Source organism: Canis aureus, chromosome 21, assembly GCF_053574225.1.
Source record: "Canis aureus isolate CA01 chromosome 21, VMU_Caureus_v.1.0, whole genome shotgun sequence".
In the NCBI taxonomy this organism is placed as follows: domain Eukaryota; kingdom Metazoa; phylum Chordata; class Mammalia; order Carnivora; family Canidae; genus Canis; species Canis aureus.
The window spans coordinates 17,362,322-17,373,563 of record NC_135631.1 but is presented as its reverse complement, the minus strand read 5'-3'; the positions used below and the strand labels follow the sequence as shown (position 1 = coordinate 17,373,563).

At 49.7% G+C, this 11,242-nt stretch overlaps 1 long non-coding RNA gene across 4 annotated transcripts in view; it reads left to right on the top strand.

The window, feature by feature from the left end:
• Nucleotides 1-3,964, top strand: part of LOC144292658 (uncharacterized) — a 31,635-nt gene extending 27,671 nt beyond the window's left edge. For all 4 annotated transcript variants that reach the window (XR_013360016.1, XR_013360017.1, XR_013360015.1 and 1 more), the window contains 3 exons: nucleotides 151-224; nucleotides 2,202-2,344; nucleotides 3,364-3,964. This is a non-coding gene — a long non-coding RNA (uncharacterized LOC144292658). The remainder of the gene's footprint in view (nucleotides 1-150; nucleotides 225-2,201; nucleotides 2,345-3,363) is intronic.
• Nucleotides 3,965-11,242: the final 7,278 nt, after the last annotated feature.

Sequence of the window (11,242 nt, the reverse complement as noted above, 5' to 3'; positions counted from 1 at the left end):
CTGGGGACCCTGAAACCAAACCTTTCCCAAAGGACTCTGCCTGCATCCCTTCCAGCTGGGGGAGGGGGACAGGAAGAGCTTCGTTTGGCCAGTTGTAGAGAACTGTGTAAATTCACGGGATTATTCTGTCTCTTGCCTTCCCTCCATCAGGATGTGGCATCGCATGGCCCACGGGCACTGCTGCGGGATGGAAACTGAGGCTCGGAGGGGATACAGGCATACAGGTGCACATTTGCTCCCTGGGTACAGCTGGGTTTCAAATGGGAAGAAAGGGAATTATTCTCGTTTGGGGTTTTGTGCAGAAGCTTGGGCCATTTGTGTCCAGGAATCTTGTGAACTTCAAGAGCTTCTGCAGGGAGGACACCTCCCCATCTCGGGGTGAGGACCTCTTGTCCCTAAGGGACTCAGCCTCTCCAGCTGACGGCAGCTGTGCTGGCGGGTTCCTGCCAGGGGAGGGCTGAGCCGTGTTCCGGATGTGGAAGAGTGTTGTGAAAACAGGAAAGCTCCCATTCCTGGAATGGTCTGTGAACGTGGGAAACCATTAACCTACCCGACATCTGAAGACCAAGAGCAGCTCAACTTTCAGAGATTGTTAACACACCTTCCGATGCCCCTTTCTAGGCAGGATGGTTGTTTGATTAAGTCCCACTACCTGGGGTGACTTTTTTTGAACAGGAATTGCTTTTTCAAATCCAGAGAAGTAGGATTAAAGTTGGATGTTCTCTGTCCTTGAAAGAGCTGGTATTAGGATAAATTCAAAGATGACTAGCTATACAGAATGGGGAGCAAACTGAAGAATGAGGCTCAGAGCTGTGCTCCCCGGAGTGGTCCTTGAGCGGCATCAGAACCGGCAAGTACCTCTGGGGGTGGCCAGGAATCTGCATTCCATTTTATTTTATTTTTTAAAGATTTTATTTATTTATTCGAGATAGAGAGAGTGAGTGAGACAGAGAGCATGAGCAGGGTGAGGGGGAGAGGAAGAAGCAGGCTCCCGGCTGAGCAGGGGGCCAATGCGGGGCTCAATCCCAGGACCCCGGGATCATGACCTGAGCTGAAGGCAGATGCTTAACCCAGGTGCCCCCTGCATTCCATTTTTTAAAAATATATTTTTTTAATTTATTCATGAGAGACACAGGGAGAGAGAGAAGCAGAGGGAGAAGCAAGCTCCATGCAAGGAGCCCGATGCAGGACTCGATCCCGGGACCCCAGGATCACGCCCTCGGCTGAAGGCAGGCACTTAACTGCTGAGCCGCCCAGGGATCCCCTGCATTCCATTTTATTTTATTTTATTTTATTTTATTTTATTTTATTTTATTTTATTTTATTTTATTTTATTTTTTTCCCCCTGCATTCCATTTTAAATGAAGGTATAGTTTCATTCGACCTTCAGTCGAGGGCACAAACCTTAAGTGCTTAGTCCAATGAATTTTCACATATGAAGAGAACTGAATAACTACCGCCAAGATCAAGACACAGAACACTTCCAGGGACCCCGAAGGCTCCGTCAGGTGCTCCTGGTGACTCACCCACCTCGCCTGTCCTGGCGGTAATCAACCATCACTCTGATTTTCGTCACTACCAATCGGTCTCGCGTGTCCTTGAGCTTCACACAAATAGAATTGTACACCATATGTTCTTTTGTGACCGGTCTCTTCTGCCCAACATCATGTCTGTGAAATTAATCTATGTTGTGTGTCCCAATAGTTTGTTCTTTTTATTGCAAAGCAGTATTCCGTTGTGTGAATGTGGGACAATTTATTTATCCATATTCCTATCCATGGGCAGTTTTTTCAAAAATTTTTTTTTATTTTTAAAGATTTAATTTATTTACTTGACAGAGAGAGAGAGAGAGAGAAAGAGAGAGAAAGCACAAGCAGGGGGAAGGGCCAGCAGAGGGAGAGGGAGAAGCAGGTTCCCTGTAGAGTTTGGAGCCCAATGCGGGACTTGATCCCAGGACCTGATCCAAAGGCGGACGTTTTACCCAATGGAGCCACCCAGGTGCAAGTTAAGGGGCATTTTTGAGCTGAATTGTTTCCAGTTTGGGGCTTTATGAATAAAGCTGCTATGACCACTCTTGCCCATGTCTTTCGGTGAACATATGCATTCATTTCTTTTGGGTAAATGTCTAGGGCGGGATTGCCTGATCCTGGGGTAGGTGTGGTGTCTACACTGAATTCCCTTCCTTATGTGTTTCTGGTTAGGGTGGGCCACGAGGGGGATCCTTGAGGGGATTCGGAGGGCAGAAGGGAAGCAACAGCCATTCTGTCGCTCGCACCTGTCGTGGCTGCTCTGCTGACCCACCTCATCGATGGGAAGGAGCAGCTGGTTCCTCCCGCTGAGCCAGGTGTGTATGTGTTTAGCTGGTGGTGAAAGATCCAGGCTCCTGCAAAACACCCACCATATCCTCCGTGACAGAGGCAACAAAAGCTGCCATGAGCTTCTGGGATCCAGCCTTTCCTTGTGGGGCACCAGTTAGAGCTCATGGGGTGTCCAGCCTGTTCCTTGATCTCCCCGACTCTCAGTCCACCTTCTGTTCTTGGCTGTCTGACCTGCGGCCTTCAAGCTCCACCTTGAGAAGCAAAGACAACAGTTTTGCAAGAGTGCCGAGCCAGCTGCCCCACCGAGTAGGGACAAACCCACACACAGAGTGGTGCTCCTCCCCGGCGGACCCTGGCGGACTCCATCACTGTGCCCCCGCACCCTGGGAACCTGCCGCACACATTTCCAAAGTGATTGGTCCTACCTATTCCCTCGGCTTGCTGGGTGTCCTCGCCAGACCTTGTTATTTTCATCCTTCTAAAGGTTACCCATTCTTGGGGATGGGGTGGGCGGGTGGGTGTCTGCATTTCTTTTTTTTAAGATTTTATTTATTCATGAGAGACCCAGAGAGAGAGAGAGAGGCAGAGACACAGGCAGAGGGAGAAGCAGGCTCCATGCAGGGAGCCCGACGTGGGACTCGATCCAGTGTCTCTAGGATCCCACCCTGGGCTGAAGGCGGCGCTAAACTGCTGAGCCACCTGGGAGTCGTGGGTGTCTGCATTTCTGATCCTTTTGGGATTCTTGTGCAGGAGGAAGAATAAGGAGCTGGCTGGGGGGGTGGGGGGGGCAGAAAGCCTGGACGCTCAAAGAAAGGCAGTTTGCTTTTGAATGATCGCTTTGCCACTTCCTGGCTGTGTGCATGATCTTAGTTGACTTTTTCTCTCTCTGGGCTTCAGTGTTTTCATCTATAAAATGAATTATTAAGCATCACTAACAAGTATCAAGGTCTTACCAGATGCCAGACACTGTTTTAAGCACTTCATGTGTACTAACTCACTGCGCTTTCTCGACAACTGATGACGCGGATGCTATTATTATTTCCAGCTTTGAGTTGGGGAAACGGACTCATCGCCGGGATTCAGACCCAGGCTGTCTGCCTTCCATGGTTTTTGCCATCGCCGTCCCTCCCGTGACAAGGCAGTGTGGAGATGAGCTGACATCGTGGACGTCAAGGCTCTGCAAAGGGCGGTGTAGTGTTCATTCTTCTTCAGTGGGTCTCACATGGGAAGTTCCCCTTCAGTTCCCTCAAATATGCAGAAATAACCTAAACAAGCGAGCTAGCAAGAAAGCTAGTCACTGTCAACAACAAACACAGCCAGAAAGGTAGGCTCTTCTGAGGACCCAGAAAAATCCAGCACTCTCCAGAGAAGAGGACCCCCCTAGAGATCCCTGCCTTGGATATTCTGGCCCCTTGGCAAGTGGGAGGCTTAGAGGGGTGTGTCAGGCTCTACCTAAGTGTCAATCCATCAATTCCCTTCACTCTGACTTTATACTGAACAAACAACCTTCTCGTATTGATTACCTTTCCCAAAAGTCTATCCCTTCCTGAAAGAGGTTGTGCTGACCAGTCAACCTCAGGATTCCCGTCTGCTGGGTGGTTTCATTTCTCAGTGTAAATTAATAAATTGCACTCCAGGTTTATCAATCAGTCTCGTGTGAGTTTGTCTAGTGTAGATTGTTCCCCCCACATCTGATCACAAGAACTATACTCCCAGGGAGAGGCTGGGAAAGAAATAACATCAAAGTGGCATAAGAGAGATGTCCAAAGAATGGTACAAAAAAAGGGTGTGCTGTGAGACTGCAGGGGATGGAGAGAGGATGTTTGTGTGGAGGAAGGGGGAGCATCAGAGAGGGCTTCCTGGAGGAGGGTCACATTGGCACAGGAAGAGGGACACCATAGCATGAAAGTGTAGTTAAAACACAGACTCTGAAAAAAACAAACAAACAAAAAAAAAAAACACCAAAAAACAAAAACACAGGCTCTGGGGCCTGCCAACCTGAGTGGCAAGTCTGGCCATGTGACGTGGTCAAGCTGCTTCATCTCTCTAGACCTCAGACTCCTTATTTCTAAAGTGGGCGAAACGATAGCAGCCACCGTATGGGGTGGCTGTGAGGATGAAATGATGATATAGGACACGTTGAGCTCTTAACACGACACCTGGCCCCTAAGCAACATTCGGGAAATGACTGTCATTACCGTTGCCAGTATTCATACCCGATATGATGTGCTCATTGAGAATTCCAGAAGGAGGGTCACCGCAAAGGCCTGTTGTATCCCCAGACGCAGCTCTGTCTCGAAGGGAGTGGCGTCTGTGTTTGCTTTAAGACGCAGAGGGCAGAAAGCCCTTCGCAGTATGTGGCTCTTGCCTCGAGAGTGGTCACAGCTCATCCTGTGGTTTCGCAGCCCACGAGGAGAGCTGCCTCCACAATCTATACGAACCCATCAGCCTCGAGAACATCCGTGGTTTCTGAGTCACTCTCAGGCCATTTCAGCTTCCAAGCAGAAACTCCCAGGGCGTGCGCTGCATCTAGGCCTTTCCTGCCCGCCGCTGTGTGGGGAGAGGGGAGGTGGGCAGAAGGCAGGTTCCCGCACCTGCGGTGGGTCCTGGATCACCATCAGGCCCGGCCAGGGGCCCAGCGTCGCGGCCAGTGAGGGATGAGAGACATTAGCACTTGCTCCAGATGGCCTGGCTGGGGGGCTCCGGACCCCGGGTCTCCTGCTTCTCTGTCCAGTGTTCTGTCTATAGCTTCTGATGGGCCTACCTCATCTCCCCACGTGTTTGATTCTGGCTGATGCAGAGAGGAAGGGTAGAGGGGCACAGGGAGTCACCCTGGAGGAGCAGGGGAGGCTTCCATCATGTGTGTGCTCCCCTGGCACATGGGGATCGCACTTGGGGCCAAGTTTCCCCGCTTCTCCCAGTGGATTTCCAAGTCCCTGCATCCGACCCCGTTAGCACCAACGGAAGTGTTCCAGTCTCTGCTTCTCTTTGCCTTCCCCCACAACTAAAGTACAGTGTTCATTGGTCTCAGTTATTTCTTGTTCTTTATACCCTGAGGGAGCTGGACATCTGAAAAATCCTGTTGCCTCCCCACAGGACTCTTGTGGTCTCCTCCTGGAGACCGCCTGTGTCTGGGGTGGGGAGGTGGTCAGGTGAATGGGGCTGGGAGACGGAGACCCACTGCAGACTGGAAAGCAAAACTCTCTTGTTTTACTCAATGATGCCTTTTGAATGAGACACCTGCCCCCATTCCTATTACTGATAATTGATACTCATAGCAACCCCATTCCAGAGCTCATGCTTGGCCTAGCACTTGTTGGGGTGGGGGGTAGTGCTGGGTGGGGCACTAGTTAAGGGCATGGGCTGTAGAGCATCTAGGTTTTATATCCCAACCCTGCCACTTACTTACTAGTGGTGTGAGGTTGGGCGAGTTGCTTAATCCCTCTGAGCCTCAGTTGGCCTGGATAGTCGATGCTAATAACACCTAGTCCCATAGGCTTGTTAAATTCAGCAAGAGAATAAGTACAAGGCACTTCAAATAGTGCCCATAGGTTGTCTGTGCTCAGTGAACATTGGGTGCTACCTCTTTGTGGGGCTGAGACAGCCCTTGAGTCCTCCAGCTGGGTCCTCAGCTCTGCAGATTCAGAGGTGGTCAGTGCCCCCAGGGTGCTCTGTTCTACCAAAGTCTATGCAGGAAGTCAAGTCACCAATACACGGTTGGCTCATGGGCATGGAATTAGAGCCCAGTGGAGTTCAGATGGGGGCTCCTAAGGCCCAGTGTGGTGGGGCCCTGGGGGCTCCCATTTCTATCTCAGGGCCTGGCCTGGAAGCTCCCTGTTCTCTGCATGGTGGAAGGGAGGCAGATCCAGCAGGAACAACTGGTGACTCCACCCAGTATCCACCAGGGTTGAGCTGGCTGACCCGACAGGCCGGAGTAGCCCCCTCTCTCTGGCACCTCTTGGGCAGCCTTTTGGATCTGGTTACAGAACGGTCCTCCCAGAACAAGAAGGCCTCCACCCCATTCAGGACTGTGTAGTGGTTCCCCACCCTTGTCAGAACTGTTTGGAAGGCATGAGGAGATACTCTGGAGACTTCTTCCCCTTCCCTGTTGACTCTGATTCATGAACAGACTTCCTTCCTGCAGCTCAGAGTATAATAAACCAGATCCCTGTTTTGGACAGGCCGGGCCACGTCGGGGAGGACACTCGGATGACAACGGTGTGCATGTGGGTGCTACCTAGACATCAGTTCTCTGGGGTAGGGGATCAAGCTCACCCATTATACAGCAGTTTTCCCCCCTCATTTCTCTTTGAGTTTAGGAGCACTTTGCAATCCTCCTCACATCTGACTTCATGATTTCCTCTTGGCTTTTCAGTAATTAAATCATTTTTGGTAAAAACAGTAGCTGCTATTTATTAAAGACTTTTAAAAAAGATTTTATTTATTTATTCATGAGAGACACACAAAGAGAGGCAGAGACATAGGCAGAGGGAGAAGCTCCATGCAGGGAGGCTCCATGCAGGGAGTCCCATGTGGGACTCGATCCTGGGACTCCAGGATCACACCCTGGGCTGAAGGCAGACACTTAACTGCTGAGCCACCCAGGCATCCCATTTATTAAAGATTTAAAAAAATGTTTATTACTTATTTATTATAAATTTTATTATAATTTTTATTTATTAAAGCTTATTTTAAATTTTTTTATTTTTAATTTGTTTTTTAAAGATTTTATTTATTCATGAGAGACACACAAAGAGAGGCAGAGACGTAGGCAGAGGGAGAAGCTCCATGCAGTGAGGCTCCATGCAGGGAGTCCCATGTGGGACTTGATCCTGGGATTCCAGGATCACATCCTGGGCTGAAGGCAGACACTTAACTGCTGAGCCACCCAGGCATCCCATTTATTAAAGATTAAAAAAATGTTTAATTTATTAAAGATTAAAAAATGTTTATTACTTATTTATTATAAATTTTATTATAATTTTTATTTATTAAAGCTTATTTTAAAATTTTTCATTTTTCATTTGTTTTTTAAAGATTTTATTTATTCATGAGAGACACAGAAAGAGAGAGAGAGAGAGAGAGGCAGAGACACAGGCAGAGGGATAAGCAGGCTCCATGCAGGGAGCCTGATGTGGGACTCGATTCTGGGACTCCAGGATCATGTCCTGGGCCGAAGGCAGGCGCCAAACCGCTGAGCCAGGGATCCCTTATTTTAAAAAATTTTACTTATTTACTCATGAGAGACACAGAGGCACAGGCAGAGGGAGAAGCATGCTCCATGCAGGGAGCCCTGTGAGGGACTTGATCCCAGGACCCCAGGATCATGCCCTGAGCCAAAGGCAGACGCTCAACCACTGAGCCACCCAGGCGTCCCTATTTCTTTAAGTAAGCTCTACAACCAACGTGGGGCTTGGGCTTGAACTCATGACCTGGAGATCAAGAGCTGCAGGCCCCTCCCATTGAGCCAGCCAGGCAGGCACTAGCTGCTATTTATTAAGTAGCGAGTGTACTGATTGGATGATGTCCTTACCCGATCTTTATTATTTTTTTATTTTTATTTTTTTTCTGATCTTTAATCTGTACACCAATCTGATTCCAATTTCATAGATGAGGACACCTGAAACCAGAGGAATCAGGAAGATTAGTAAGCGGCCCAGGATCAGTGTGTTTTGTTCTGTTTTGGCATTGCCTCAAGATGATTAGTATTTTTCGGGGTACCTGGGCGGCTCAGTGGGTCTAGGGCGTTGACTCTTGGTTTCAGCTCAGGTCATGATCTCATGGGTCATGGGATGGAGCCTGGAGTCAGGCTCTGTGCTGAGATGCTCGCCCCCACCCCCACTCCCGCCACTCTCTAAAAATAAATACATAAATCTAAAAAAAAAAAAAGATGATTAGGATCTTTTTCCTTGGTTGAAATGAAAGAGAAAATGTTTGCTTACTTTTGTCTTCGGAAACAAGCTCTTGAAACCTCATTCAAGACCCTAGCTGGGAAAGCCAAACATTTGGATTTGCATGAGCCCAGATCTTGAAAGGACACAAAGTTTATGTTTTGTTTTGTTTGTTTATTCATTTGGCATATCAGTCATCAAAAACCCTTTGTATGAATAGGTGGCAGTGTATCCACATATAAAAACTTGGGAAGGGATGAAGAGCAAGAAAGAGTATATGGACCCTGCCAGAAAGTGATGATTAGGGGTCAGGGGTGAGTCCTAGCTGAGGTTATTTGGAGGAGGCTTGAGGCAAGAGCTCAATGGTGGGGCGTACGGGGTTGGGGGATCAGTGGGGAGAATCTGCATTGGAAGGGGCCCTCCCTGCTGAAGACCAGCCACTGCTTGTGCCAGGGGATGACTCGATGCAGCTCATTCATACTGCCTTGTTTGGCAAACCGTTCTCCCCTGACCTAAGTAGATATACCCCACCTCCATTGCCATAAAAACACCCACAGGGTGGAGCCTGGATATCCAGACATGGTCATGGGAAGGAAAAGCCCCTCAGCACCAGTACTCGGGTGGGAGGCAAGAGATCCTGTTAGGTGCTCCCTCGGTCCCTCCAATGCAATAACACAAGTAGCGTCACCTGCTGAAACCATGGAATTCAACTGCTGCAGCAGATCGGTGAGGGTCTGGAAGGAGGTAACATCCCGGTGAGAGATGATGAGTGTCTGAGCAGGGCAGCGGTCAAGGGTGGATAGGAGGCATATTACGGTGCAGGATCAATAGGACAGGATTGATATGGGCCCAAGTCCAGATGCCTTCCCTTGGCTTGGCCGCTCCAGCCTCGAGCGCTGCCACTCTCCGCTCTAGCTGGTTCCTGAATGTTCTCCGCCCTTCAAGGCTCCATGCCTCTGGATGTGCCGGGTTGGCTTCTGCCTGGGGTTTGTTGTCTGTCTCCCCAGCTGAAGCATGAGATGCTTGAGGGGAGCCGCTGCATCTCTTCTCTCCCCACCCCACCCCACCCCACCCCAGGGGCACACAGCCCAGTGCACCATGTCTATTTGTTGAGTGAAATCAATCAATAAAAAAAGACGCAGGGTGAAGGGGAAGGAAGGAAGTGAAGAGTAAAAGGAATGAAGACGTCGGGCGCCCCGTCAGACCTTGTTATACTCACTCCTCTCTCTGATGTTACACATTAATCCTCATCGGAGCGAGGCAGGAGAGTGATGAGAGTAGCATCTGTCTCCGCTAGCTGCCGGAACTCGAATGGAGTAAGGCGGGAACGGTTCAGAGAACATTCTAATATTCTGTCCCAATAGTTTCAGTCTGTCGCATGGCTGGAGAGAGGCAGTGGCTCCTGCAGACATTGAGGCCGGTGTAGTGGGGGGGCAGCCAGGGGGATGCTGAGAGTCACGTCAACACGATAAGGTGGACAAAGGCCCTGGTGACCTGTGCCGAGTCCCGAGCTCCAGTCCTGGATATACAGACAGCCCGTGAGCTGGGCCTTTCGGCCTGCTCTTGCAGATTTACATTCTACAATCTCTCTTTGCTTTGACTGTTTTTCTGTTCCTCCCTTGCTACTTCCCCACTCACTGATCCCCCAGGTCCTCGGGAGACCAAAATGTAAGCCAGAGCAGGAGAGAGGGCTTGCATTAATTTCAGCATCTTAGTGTCTCCCAGTAAGATGGAAAATCTCATATTTTAAGGCCTGTTTGTGCCGGGCTGCTGTATCTTCTCATGGTTGTTTCCATCAATTAATTTTTAAGACAAGAAGATTTGTTTTCTTTCGTGTCCAAGGACCCCACGTTAGGACTGGGAGGGGAAAGAGCACAGGTTTGGGAGTTGGGCAGACACTGTGACTTTGCAGAGTGACCTTGGTGACCTTGGTCAAATTCCTTGGAAGTTCCCACTCAAAGCTGCTTCTCTGGCTGTTTTCTTTTCTTTTCTTTTTTTTTAAGATTTATTTTTATTTATTTATTTATGATAGACATAGAGAGAGAGAGAGGCAGAGACACAGGCAGAGGGAGAAGCAGGCTCCATGCAGGGAGCCTGATGCGGGACTCGATCCCGGGACTCCAGGATCGCACCCTGGGCCAAAGGCAGGTGCGAAACCGCTGAGCCACCCAGGGATCCCCCTCTGGCTGTTTTCATACCTGGAAACGGGAGAACCCAGTACCACCCGCAGTCTGGAGACTGGAGACTATCTACCGTACCTGCAAGGACTTTATAAACTCACCTCATATTCCTTTTGTGACAAATATTGTAGTTAGAGTACTGCAGTCCTCATCTTACAGGTAGAGCTTGCCTGGGGCTGTGTAAGTGTGTAAGTGCTTGTATCTGGGTACAAGCTCAGAGTGCCCCTACCCCATGTACTCAGTCCCTTTAGTGACCACACTTTCTTTACCCTGGGTGCTGTGCTAGAGATCTGGAAAATTCTCTCCGATTCTGGCCATCCACTGTCCTAACCTCATTTCTTTCTCATCAAAAAGAAGTGTGGGCTTGGAACAGCATGAGTCCCTGGCTCCAGGGGGCATCCAGAAGGCTGGGTGTGGAGGTCTGCAGACTGCATGCGATATGCAAGAACCTCTCCCCCAAAGTCAGCTTTTAAAAGGGGAAATGGCCTCACAGGCCAAGGAAGCAGTCAGCTCCCTTGCTCTGGGCTGGAATGATAACGACACAGCTGGTTCAGCTGCCTTTCTCACGCTGATCACAAGCTCCAATGGGCAATTATATATGTCTTTGATTAATAAGAAATGGAGCAATGAATGAATACTTAATCAACACAGTCTGTTTTCAGAACCTGGGCTGGGGGTGAGGCAGGGAGTAATCAAAGGGAGCCTTGTGGGTGAAAAGGCAGGGGCACCCCACCAGGGCGGGGTGTGTGTGTGTGGGGGGGGGTCGGTTCTGGAAAGCTGTTGAGTCCTGCCCGGGCCTCTCCGATTCTGTGCTGGGGGCTTGCTGGCAGCCCTGGGAGCCTGACATCCGGAC